Source organism: Heptranchias perlo, unplaced genomic scaffold (assembly GCF_035084215.1).
Source record: "Heptranchias perlo isolate sHepPer1 unplaced genomic scaffold, sHepPer1.hap1 HAP1_SCAFFOLD_495, whole genome shotgun sequence".
NCBI classification, from domain to species: Eukaryota; Metazoa; Chordata; class Chondrichthyes; order Hexanchiformes; family Hexanchidae; genus Heptranchias; species Heptranchias perlo.
The window spans coordinates 156,510-169,716 of NW_027139511.1; the positions used below are offsets into that span (position 1 = coordinate 156,510).

The 13,207-nt window shown below is 48.6% G+C and overlaps 1 long non-coding RNA gene across 1 annotated transcript; it reads right to left on the reverse strand.

Moving 5' to 3' along the window:
• Positions 1-7,182: 7,182 nt before the first annotated feature.
• Positions 7,183-12,025, reverse strand: LOC137313958 (uncharacterized). Its single transcript, XR_010961158.1, has 3 exons — positions 11,884-12,025; positions 10,013-10,133; positions 7,183-7,433 (listed from the first exon to the last, which is right to left on the reverse strand). It is a non-coding gene; the product is annotated as an uncharacterized lncRNA (long non-coding RNA).
• Positions 12,026-13,207: the final 1,182 nt, after the last annotated feature.

Below are 13,207 nucleotides of genomic sequence, written 5' to 3' on the forward strand. Positions count from 1 at the left end.
AATTCACAGCACCTGTTCCCCACCTCGTCTCACTAATATCGATCAGCGACACGTTACTGTCTGTTCGAGGCACAGACCGTTTGATCTTTGTCCATTTCCCTTGTCCGTTTACCTGTGCATCCTGATACTGCCTGCATTTCTCGCTGTGTTTATCTTTGTGTATCCATCAGTGCGTTGATACACGGATGATTAAGTGTGCTTGTGTTTGTTACATTAAATAAATTCGGGGTTCAGACAATTCTCGCTCTGACATTGGAGAACTATTGAGCTGAACTTTACAGCGAAGTCTTGTTTATTGTGGTGCTGAAATGAAAAAACCGAAGAGGTCCAAAAAGGGAAAAGGAGAAAAAACTTGTGAGGGAAAATAACGACAACAATCAAGGTATTTACAGGTATATTAAGAGAAAGAAGGGTGACTAAGAGTAATGTGGGACCCTTAAAGACAGATGGAGGTGATATTGTAATTGAAAATCAGGAAATGGCGGAGTTGCTCAATATTTACTTTGCATCGGTCTTCATAGAAAAGGATGAGGCGAACATAGCAGAGACAGGAGGAAAACTGTAAATAAATCAAGGGGATTCAGTGTAAATAAAATCATGGCAATGGAGAAAATAATGAGATTGAAGATTGTCAAATCTCCAGGACCTGATGTTTACCATCCCAGGGGAATAAGAGGAATAGGTAAGGAACTTGTACATGCTTACTCATGATCGATCAAAACTCTCTTGATTCAGGAATTGTTGCTTTAATTGAAACATTGTCAATGTCACTCCATTATTTCGGATGGGTCGGAGAGATAAAGTTGGAAATTCTAGGCCTATCAGTCTGACGCCTGTTGTGGGGAAGTTACCAGTATCCGTTATTGGGGAAAGAATGACTGAGCACTTGGATAAATATGGAGTAATCAGAGAGAGCCAGCATGGATTTGTAAAGGGGAAGTCAAGTCTAACAAAGCTCGTTGAACTTTTTGAAGATGTAACTAACGTGCTCGATAATGGAGTGTCTCTGGGTGTTAGATGGACATTGACTTCCAAAGGCATCCAATAAGGGACCACATAAGAGACTGTCAACAAAAATTAGAGTGCGTGGAATTTAAGGCAACCGATTGAAATGGGCAGGGAGTTGGTTAGAAGGTGGGAGGCAGAGGCCCGGGATAATAAGGGATGTACTCAAATTGGCCGGATGTGATTAGTTCTGGAGCATCAGCTTTTTCCGATATGTATAAATGACGGAGATGAAGGAATAGAGAGCCGAACACTCACGTTTGTCGCTGACATCGAGTTAGGAGGCGCAGTGAGTAGTGTAGATGGGAGCATAAAGTTACAAAGGGAAATTGATAGATTCAGTGAGTTGGTAAAACTGTGTCAGATGGAGCTTACATAGAATTACATCGAATGTACATCACAGAAACAGGCAATTCGGCCCAACTCGACTATACCAGTGTTTATGCTGCAGACGAGCCTCCTCCAACCCCTCTTCATCTAACCCTATGAGCAAACTCTAATATTCCCTTCTCCTCTATGTGCTTATCCAGCTTCCCCGTAAATGCATCCATTCTATTCGCCTTAACCACTCCTTGTGGTGGTGAGTTGAACATTCTAACGACTCTCTGGGGAAGTCTGTTTCTCTTGAATGCCAGATTGGATACATTAGTGACTGGATTATATTCATGGCCCCAATGTTTTGGAGTCCCCACTCCCACAAGAGCGAACGCCTTGTCTATGCCTCACCTATAAAACCCTCACATAATCTTAAAGCCCGATATCAGGTCACCCTCAGCCTCCTCTTTTCTATACAGAAGAGCCCCAGCCTGTTCAAACTTTCAATATGGGGAAGTATAAGGTCATCTACTTTGGACGGAAGCAATATAGATCAGAGTATTTTCTAAATGGTGAGAAGCTCGGAACTATGGAGGAGCAGAGAGATTTAGGGATCGAAGTACAGAAATCACTAAAAGCCAGTGGACTGCTGAAAAAATAATTTGAAAGTCTAATGTGATGTTGGCCTTTATCTCAAGGGAGCTGGAATTCAAAGACATGGAAATATGTTCCAGATAGAAAGCTCTGGTGAGACCCCATTTAAAGTATTGCATTCAGTTCTGGGCACACCCCTCAGGAAAGACATATTGGCCCGTGGAGGGGATGCAGCGCAGTTTCACCAGAATGATACCGGGGCTAAAATGGTTACATTATGAGGGCAAGTTGCGTGGACAAGGTTTGTATTTCCTCGTGTATAGAGGATTAAGTGGTGATGTAATTCAGGTGTTGAAGGTGATTCAATGATCCAATGGTGGGTGTGTGAGTTGGTGCTGAATCGGTCCCCTTCAGTGAAGAGAGGGTCAGCGGGCGCCTGACAGACACGGCTCGGAACGGGACTCGCTTCTCTCCGGCGGCAGCGGCTGGTTTAGACAGATCTCTCTGTCTGCTGCTGTTACTCCGCCTCCCGCACTCTGGGAGAACCGCGGAGCTCGGTCCTCATTTTTCTCTTATGGATCCAGCTCCATCCGTTTACTGTTGACGGGAGTGCGTCTGATACCAAGTCAGTCAGAAGCGGGTGCAAATCACAACATAGGCACAGGCCCAAGGACTGGGGACTGGTTTGATATTGGGTCCTTTTTAAGGGACCGGCTGTAGAATGTTTGTATAATAATAATGATCAGAATTAACTTTGAAACAATGAATTTTTTTTCAGTTATTTCCCATTTCCACCCTCACCAGTTTTATACAGTAACAGGTAACAATGTTTGAGGGATGTGATGTCCAGTGTTGGTGGAATCAGTGTAATTTAACTTGATACATTGAAGAATCTCTTGTCTATCCCAGGCTCTTACCTTAGGTTTAGACCCTCACCTAGTTTAAAATCGGTCACTCACTGATATAAATAAACCAGTAACAATCCCGAAACCTCAGCGGGGATATTTGTTCCGATACTTAGTGACGGTCCCAATTTCCACTGAAATTCTCAATCAGCAAATCCCAGAGGCTGTTTCGGGTTTGACAAACTGTGAAACAGATTGTTTTAAAAGCCGGAAAGAGGGAAAAACTGGTGGTTGATATGAAGTGTTATACATTATCTCTTTCTGTTTCAGATTTACAATTTCTCTTTGTGTGTTACTGACAGGAGAGGCTATAACGGAGCCCAGTGACTGGGTCACGAGCTGCACTGAGTCATTGGCCTGTGTTACAGACCGGCTCGTTGGACCTGCTCATTTCGTGAACTCGCTGGTGTCTCAGCACATGTGTTGACTGAGTGAATCCCTTCCCACACACGGAGCAGGTGAACAGTCTCTCCCCAGTGTGAGTGCGTCAATGTCTCAGTCGTTCGTTTCTGATTTTAAATCTCTTCCCACAGTCAGAACATTTAAAGGTCTCTCAGTGTGAACGCGCTGGTGTGTCAGCAGGGTCGATGACTGAGTGAATCTCTTCCCACACACTGAGCAGGTGAACGGCCTCTCCCCAGTGTGAACTCGCTGGTGTGTCAGCAGGGTCGATGACTGAGCGAATCCCTTCCCACACACGAAGCAGGTGAACGGCCTCTCCCCAGTGTGAACTTGCTGGTGTGACAGACAGTGTGATGACAGAGCGAATCCCTTCCCACACACGGAGCAGGTGAACGGCCTCTCCCCAGTGCGAGCACGATGGTGTCTCAGCAGTTCAATTTTGCTTTTAAACCTCTTCTCACAGTCAGAACATTTAAAAGGTCTCTCATCAGTGTGAAGTCGCTGGTGTGTCAGCAGGTTTGATGACTGAGTGAATCCCTTCCCACACACGGAGCAGGTGAACGGCTTCTCCCCAGTGTGGGTACGTTGGTGTGTCAGCAGATTCCTTTTGCATTTAAACCTCTTCTCACAGTCAGAACATTTAATAGGTCTCTCATCAGAGTGAACTCGCTGGTGTGTCAGGAGGCCGGATGACTGAGCGAATCCCTTCCCACACACGGAGCAGGTGAACGGCCTCTCCCCAGTGTGACGGCGTCGATGAGTTTCCAGCTCTGAAGGGTAATTGAATCCCTTCCCACAGTCCCCACATTTCCACGGTTTCTCCGTGGTCCGGGTGTCCTTGTGTCTCTCCAGGTTGGACGATCAGTTGAAGCCTCGTCCACACACAGAGCACGTGTGCGGTTTCTCCCCGCTGTGAATGGTGCGGTGTTTTTTCTGGCTGTGTAACTGGTTAAAGCTCTTTCCACAGTCAGTGCACTGGAACACTCTCACTCGGGTGTGTGTGTCTCGGTGCTTTTCCACTCACACTGATGTTTGAAATCTTCTCCCACAGATAGAACAGACAAACATTTCTCCTTCCACATTCAAAGGCCGATGATATTCAGGTCCTGATGAATCGAGTGACTCTGTCAGATCTTGACGTGATCTTTGGTTTGAGTTTCCCTCTGCAAATCCTCTCCTGTAAAAGAAGTTTATGAAAGTTATCACTGTAATTACAAGATAGAAATTCAGATCAGATAACTCGACTTTCTATGGAACATTATTTCCTCTCTCATTACTCAAAGCTGTAAATCCCCGTCCCACACACTCTCCCTCCACCCTGTGCTGAAATCCAAACCCATCGCATCATCTTTCAGTGGCCCGAAACCATGAGTGAAAGTGTGAGAGAGAGTGAGAGTGAGTGTGAGAGAGTGAGTGTGAGAGAGTGTGAGTACAGCAGGCAGAACAGTAATTGAACAATGGAGGTCTTCAAGGAGGAGTTGGTTTGAGTACAGAGTAGACAGATTCCCACGAGGAGGAAAGGAACAGCATCCAAAGCTAGAGCTCCCTGGATGACTGAAGATATGGAGATCACCATTTCTCCATCATTTACAGACGCTCCCCGACCGATCACCATTTCTCCATCATTTACAGACGCTCCCTGACCGATCACCCTTTCTCCTTCATTTACAGACGCTCCCTGACCGATCACCATTTCTCCTTCATTTACAGACGCTCCCTGACCGATCACCATTTCCCCTTCATTTCCCGGCGGGTAGTGAGGGGGGGATAATGTTCACTGTTTTATATTCGGGTCTGGGCCCGCACTCGGGGTTTGTAAAGCCTGAGCCTGGGCCTGAGCCCGGACCCGGGCCCCGGGGTTTATTGAGCCTCTTGCTCCGATCCTCTGACCTGCACCGAACGCGCTCCTCCCGCAGCCTCGACTGGCCGCGCATGCTCAGGACACACTGACCGGTAATGAGTCACTACTGCGCCTGCGCAGTGGGCTCCACTGATTCAGATAGGGCACAATCTGAACCGCGATGCATGCTGGGTGATGCGACCGCCATTGATGATCTTAATATCAGGCCGAAAAACAAAGACATTGGAAACAGGGAGAGCGCGTTTGGTCCAAGGATAATAAAATAAACTGAAACCCCAGCTCTTTGTGCCATTTAAACCGGCACAAACACACTGCGTCGAAGCTCCCCCACTTTGGAGAAATCCAGAAAATATTTTTTACGGTAACCTTGATTAATTTCGTTTTATTAAATGTTGCAACTGACGGGTTCAATTAATGTAAGGAATCTTACAACACCAGGTTATAGTCCAACAAATTTATTTTAAAATCACAAGCTTTCGGAGATGATCCCCTTCGTCAGGTGAATGAGTGAAAGGTTCTCAAATCGCATATCTTATATTAGGCTGGGACACCATCACACCAATCAAAAGGTGTCGTTGGTGTTCAGACAGATTAGCCACGGTGAACAGCACGTCCCAGTACACTGGAGAACAGCGTCCACGACACCACACAACCCTGCCACGGCAACCTCTGCAAGACATGCCAGATCATCGACACGGATACCACCATCACACGAGAGGACACCACCCACCAGGTGCACGGTTCATACTCCTGTGACTCGGTCAACGTTGTCTACCTCATACGTTGCAGGAAAGGATGCCCCGGAGCATGGTACATTGGCGAGACCATGCAGACACTGCGACAACGGATGAACGGACACCGCGCAACAATAGCCAGACAGGAGGGTTCCCTCCCAGTCGGGGAACACTTTAGCAGTCAAGGACATTCAGCCTCCGATCTTCGGGTAAGCGTTCTCCAAGGCGGCCTTCGAGACACACGACGACGCAAAATCGTCGAGCTGAAATTGATAGCCAAGTTCCGCACCCATGAGGACGGCCTCAACCGGGATCTTGGGTTCATGTCACGCTACACGTAACCCCACCAGCAAGGGGGAAAAAAAGTTATCTGTTTTTAATAATCTCTCTCTCTCTCTGCCTTTCGGGTCTCTTTCTCTCTGTCTGTGTAATTTGACACAATGTGTATTCAGTATACTGGGACCTACTGTTTTCCGTGGCGAACCTGTCTGAACACCAACGACACCTTTGATTGGTGTGATGGTGTCCCAGCCTAATACAAGATATGCGATTTGAGAACCTTTCACTCACTCACCTGGCGAAGGAGATAATCTCCGAAAGCTTGTGATTTTAAAATAAAATTGTTGGACTATAACTGGTGTTGTAAGATTCCTTACATTTGTCCAGTTTCCTGGGTCAGCGGCCATTAGTCACGGTGGGCCCCTGATGGAAATTCCACCGGCGAGCAGCAGCCCAGCGGCCCCCGGGAAATTTGTAATAACTTTCAAAAGGGAACAGGACAAATATTTGAAGGGGAGAAATTTGCAGGACCGCGGGGAAAGAGGGACTAATTGGACAGCTCTTTCAAAGAGCCAGCACAGGCACGATGGGCTGAACGGCCTCCTCCTGTGCTGTAAGATCCTATGAGGTTCAAGGTGCAGCATCGACAGGGTGGAGCGGCTGTCACCAGCTGTGCCTGATGACCATCAGGTGAAGTCCAACACAGTGAAGGAAATGCAGCCCCCAGTGCACTCTCCCTCCCTGCAGCATTCCTCCAGGAATCCACTCGACACTGTGCAGCATCACACCGGCAAATGAGTTGGAGAGGAACTTCCACAAACGTTAGATTTTTCCCAAAGAAGTTCGGACGTTTGTCTCTCTCTCTCCTGGGGAGCGACGGGGCCGGGTGGAATTAATCCCAGTACCTTCCGAAAACAATCAATCAATCATCGAAAGCTCAGGGCAGCGAACACTATTGGTCCCACCTCCTGATCCAGGGCATGTCTGAGGATACTGATTGTTTCCAGGACTCCCTCAGACTGGTCTGAAACACCGACCGGGGGCCAATTACTGACTGCAATGCTACGAATTAAAACACAACCTGCAGTTTAAACATTCAAAGCACCCCATTTAATATAAAGAGACATTATTGTAAATTAACCCCACCCACTGAACACTCTCCAGGCACAGACAGACACACACGGGCCAACGTTTTACACACACACACACATCGTCGTTACTCAATGAGCTTCTTGGCTTTGAAGAAGCGTCGCAGGTAGAAGACCTGCCAGGTGGCCAGGCCGACGAGGCAGCACATGGAGAAGATGCTGAAATACAGGACACGAGCACTGGTGGACTCTGCACGGAAGGAGGGAGGGAGAGAGAGAGAGAGAGAGGGGCTCATCAAACAGGTTGGAGGAGTGGATTCAATCTGCACTAAGATCACTTCACTGAAGGCAGCCCTCCCTCTTCCCTTCACCTTGCTGCCCCGAGCACCGTTTCCCTGCTCCTGGGTCACTGCTGCTCCGAGTCTGGCCTTTGGTCGATGCCTGGGGTCACTCCCTCCCCCGAACCCCCATCCTGGATCCTCTCTCGCTAAACAGCTCAGGTGAGAGCAGGGACATGGCAGGCCTTTCATGGGAGCGTCACTCTGTCCACAACTGACACCCTGTCCCTTCCTAACAGGTCAATCCCACCACCTAGAATCTTACAGCACAGGAGGCCTCTCGGCCCATCGTGCCTGTGCTGGCTCTTTGAAAGAGCTGTCCCATTAGTCCCACTCCCCTGCCCTTTCCCCATAGCCCTGTAAATGTTTCCTTTCAGTGTTTATCCAATTCACTTTTGAAAGTTATTATTAAATCTGCTTCCACCGCCCTTTCAGGCAGCGCATTCCAGATCATAACTCGCTGCGTAAAATAAAACCCTCATCGCCATCTGGTTCTTTTGCCAATTACCTTAAATCTGTGTCCTCTGGTTACCGACCCTTCTGCCACTGGAAATAGTTTCTCTTTATTTAATCTATTAAAACCCTTCATAATTTTGAACACCTCCATTAAATCTCCCCGTAACCTTCTCTGCTCTAAAGAGAACAACCCCAGTTTCTCTACATAACTGAAATCCCTCATCCCTGGTACCATTCTAGTAAATCTCCTCTGCACCCTCTCCAAGGCCTTGACATCCTTCCTAAAGTGTGGTGCCCAGAATTGGACACAATACTCCAGCTGAGGCCTAACCAGTGTTTTATAAAGTTTTAGTATAACTTCCTTGCTTTCGTACTCGATGCCTCTATTAATAAAGCCCAGGATCCTGTATGCTTTTTTTAACAGCCTTCTCAATTTGTCACCTTCAAGGATTTGTGTATGTGCACTCCCCAGGTCTCTCTGTTCCTGCATTCCCTTTAAAATTGTACCATTTAGTTTATATTGCCTCTCCTCATTCTTCCTACCAAAATGTATCACTTCCCACTTCTGTGTTAAATTTCATCTGCCATGTGTCTGCCCATTCCACCAGTCTATGTCCTCCTGAAGTCTGTTACTATCCTCCACATTGTTTACTACATTTCCGAGTTTCGTATCATCTGCAAAGTTTGAAATACCCTGAATACCCAAGTGCAAGTCATTAATATATATCAAAAAGAGCAGTGGTCCTAATACTGACCCCTGGGGAACACCACTGTATATTTCCCTCCAGTCTGAAAAACAACCGTACACCACGACTCTCTGCTTTCTGTCCTTTAGCCAATTTTGTAACCATGCAGCCACTGTCCCTTTAATCCCAGGGGCTTCAAATGATCCCTTCTGTCTCTGGACCCCGTTTATACCGTCCTTCCCCAAAAACTTATTCCACAACTCTGCCCTCTGGTGTAGAAAGGTCCCAGCCCTCTGACTCCAACTCCCTGGTTTAGATGAGTGGAGGCCTCCAGCCCATGGAGCACCCCATCTAACGGCCCATGAAAGGACTCTGTGTTTTCCCTCCGCTGCCCTACTGAGAGCCTCCCCTCCGGGTGTTCCATCCTGCCCACACTTGCCCCAGTTTGTACACACCTTCCCTTATCCTGCAGTCAAACTTGGAATGAAAATATGCAGAATCTTATCTGCCTCTACAAGGCCCCCTTGTCAGAAGATGGTGGGTTCGAGCCCCACTCCAGAGACTCGAGCACCTAATCCAGGCCGACACTCCCAGTGCAGTACTGAGGGAGTGCCGCACTGTCTGAGGTGCCGTCTTTCGGATGAGACGTTAAACTGAGTCCCTGCCTGTCCCTCTCAGGTGGACGTAAAAGATCCCACGGCCACTAATGGGAGAAGAGCAGAATTCTCCCCTGGGTGTTCTGGCCAATATTTATCCCTCAACCAACGCCACTAAAACACAGATTATCTGGTCATTATCACAACGCTGTTTGTGGGATCTTGCTGTGCGGATCTTGCTGCCCGTTTCCTAAATTGCAACAGTGACTACTCTTCAAAATAGTACATTATTGGCTATACAGTGCTCTGGGACGTCCCGAGGTCGTGGAAGGGGCGAAATAAATGTACGTTTTTTAAAAAAACTAAGTCCCTTTGACACTGGGGATCAGTCCTGCAGTCCTTTTAACCCCTGGCCCCTGGTACCCAAGCCCTAGACCACCCCTCTTTACTCCGAGGGCTAGTGGAGGGCAGTTGGGGCAAGGGATGCTTTGCCACAAAGTGCCTGAAGCAGAGCCCACTGCATCTTTCACAGGACGACTGGATAACCGTATGAAGCTGAGGCTTGTGCTATGGGGGAGAGAAGGGGAGAGGGGCTTATGTCCCGGGAGGTGGAGGGAGCTAAAACCCACAAACTTCTGACTCGGAGGGGTGAGTGACGCTGACCAAGGAACGAGACAGGGTCCCCGAGACCGGGAGCAGTAAGTGGAGAAGGGGCGGGTGTTGCAGACTGAAGCCTGTGCTGGGTTCTCCTACCATTGGTGTCCCTCATCTCTTCCTCTCGCTGCTTCATGTCGGCAAAGTCATTGACGATCGACTCTGACAGATCCTCCAATCGTCGCAGCTCCACCTCAAGTGGCTTCTCCGCCTTGGCGATCTGGGCAGGGAGAGAGAGAGAGAGAGACGGTCTGTAAGATCAGACAAAGATGTAGTAAATCCATTGATGACTTGAGAGACCCACACTACAGAAAGGATATTGAAGCACTGGAGGCGAGGGGAGAGGTTGTAGAGAGGGACTAGGTTCTTAACACTCCCAATCTTGTTTCTTGATATCACGTGGAGTGAAACAAATTGGCTGAAGACTGGCTTCTGTGATGGTGGGGATATCGGGAGGAGGCCGAGACGGATTATCCACTTGGCACTTCTGGCTGAAGATGGTTGCAAACGCTTCAGCCTTGTTTTTGCACTCACGTGCTGGACTCCGCCATCATTGAGGATAGGGATGTTTACAGAGCCTCCTCCTTCCGTTAGTTGTTTAATTGTCCACCACCATTCACAACTGGATGTGGCAGGACTGCAGAGCTTTGATCTGATCCGTTAGTTGTGGAATCGCTTAGCTCTGTCTATAGCATGTTGCTTCTGCTGTTTACCATGCATGTAGTCCTGTGTTGTAGCTTCACCAGGTTGGCACCTCATTTTTAGATACGTCTGGTGCTGCTTCTGGCATGCTCTTCTACACTCCTCATTGAACCAGGGTTGATCCCCTGACTTGTTGGTAATGGTGGAGTGAGGAAAATGTCGGTCCATGAGGTTACAGATTGTGTTGGAATACAATTCTGCTGCTGCTGATGGCCCACAGCGCCTCATGGATGCCCAGTTTTGAGCTGCTAGATCTGTTCTGAATCTATCCCATTTAGCACGGTGGTAGTGCCACACAACACGTTGGATGGTGTCCTCAGTGCGAAGACGGGACTTCGTCTCCACGAGGCCTGTGCGGTGATCACTCCTACCAATACAGTCCTTTTATACTTGTTTTAACCGTCTGATTCACTTTTTTTATTCCTTATGCTATCTGCACTTGTGGAGAGAACTCTTATTTGGGCAACAGACCGACTAGACCATATCTAGAATATACTGTGTGCAGTTTTGGTCTCCTTATTTAAGGAAGGACATAATTGCTTTGGAGGCATTTCAGAGAAGGTTCCCTCGACTGATTCCTGGGATGAGGGGGTTATCTTATGAGGAAAGGTTGGACAAGTTGGGCCTGTACAGGCTGGAGTTTAGAAGAATGAGAGGTGATCTTGAGGAGACTAGAAGGGGTAGATGCTGAGAGGATGTTTCCCCTTGTGGGAGAGACTAGAACTCGGGGACCACAGTTTAAAAATAAATGGTCTCCCATTTAAGACGGAGATGAGGAGAAACTTTTTCTCTCAGAGGGTCGTGAGTCTGTGGAACTCCCTTCCCCAGAGAGCGGTGGAGGCAGGGTCAGTGAATATTTTTAAGGCTGAGTTAGATAGATTCCTGATTAACATGGGAGTCAAAGGTTACAGTAGATGGACAGGAAAGTAGGGTTGAGGTCACAATCGGATCAGCCTTGATCTTATCAAATGGCAGAGGGGCCGAATGGCCGACTCCTGCTCTTAATTCGTAGGTTCTGATGCTGTTTTTCTCACTTCTTAAATATATCACACTTGTTTTTCATCACTGCTGTATTATTTTTTAATCAGTTATTTTATTATTTCCTGTATTTTTTGATGAACCTGAAGTATTTATATTACCTGTGACACTATTTGTGACCTGGACTTTGTTCTCATCCCTTTTTCTTATCAGTGAGCTATTTTCACTTTTATTATTATTTCTGCCCGAGCCCTCCCCGTACCCCAGGACCCCCCCTCGGACTCACTCACCCGGGGGCAGGCGGCTCTCGAAGCAGATCTCGAACATGTCGTAGTCGTCAGTGGTGAAGGCGAATTTGCCCTTCGTCGCCTCCTCCTTAGAGTACAGGATGTGGCCGGAGGAGTCCGTCACCTGGGGGAGGGGAAACAGAGAGGTTACACCCTGGCTCCAGCCCGGAACTGTCCCCCACAGCTCCTCCCCACACCACCCTCCCAATGGTGGAAAGGTACAAAAAGATCATTAAAAAGGATAATGGAACGTTGGCCTTTATCTCGAGGGCTGGAATACAAAGAGGTGGAAGTTATATTACAGCTGGACAGAGCTCTGGTCAGACCCCATCTGGAGACACTGCGTCCAGTTCTGGGCACCGTCCCCTCAGGAAGGATATATCGGCCTTGGAGGGGGTGCAGAGCAGATTCACCAGAATGATACCGGGGCTAAAAGGGTTAAATTACGAGGACAGGTTGCAGAGACGAGGCTTTTATTCCCTCGAGTGTCGAAGATTAAGGGGTGATCGAATCGAGGGGTTTAAGATGATTAAAGGATTTGATGGGGTCGATAGAGAGAAACTATTTCCTCTGGTGGGGGGAGTCCAGAACAAGGGGGAATAATCTAAAATTAGAGCCCGGCCGTTCAGGGGTGATGTCAGGAAGCATTTCTTCACACAAAGGGGAGTGGGAATCTGGAACTCTCTCCCCCGGAAAAGGGGGAGGCCGGGGGTCAATTGAAAATTTCAAAACTGAGATTGATGGATTTTTGTTGGGTGAGGGGATTAAAGGGAATGGAACCAAGGGGGGAAATGGAGTTAAATACAAATCAGACATGGTCGGACTGAATGGGAGACATGGTCGGACTGAATGGGGGGACATGGTCGGGCTGAATGGGGGACATGGTCGGACTGAATGGGGGACATGGTCGGACTGAATGGGGGACATGGTCGGACTGAATGGGGGACATGGTCGGACTGAATGGGGGACAAGGTCACCCCCCCCTCCCCCTCTCCTCCCCCCCCCCCTCCCCCTCTCCCCCCCCCCCTCCCCTCTCTCTCTCTCTCCCCCCCCCCCTCCTCCCCTCTCTCTCCCCCCCCTCTCCCCTCTCTCTCTCTCTCCCCCCCCCCTCCTCCCCTCTCTCTCTCTCTCCCCCCCCTCTCTCTCTCTCTCTCTCTCTCTCCCCCCCTCTCTCTCTCTCTCTCTCTCTCTCCCCCCCCTCTCTCTCTCTCTCCCCCCCCCTCTCTCTCTCTCCCCCCTCTCTCTCTCTCTCTCTCCCCCCCTCTCTCTCTCTCTCTCTCCCCCCCCTCTCTCTCTCTCTCTCTCCCCCCCCCTCTCTCTCTCTCTA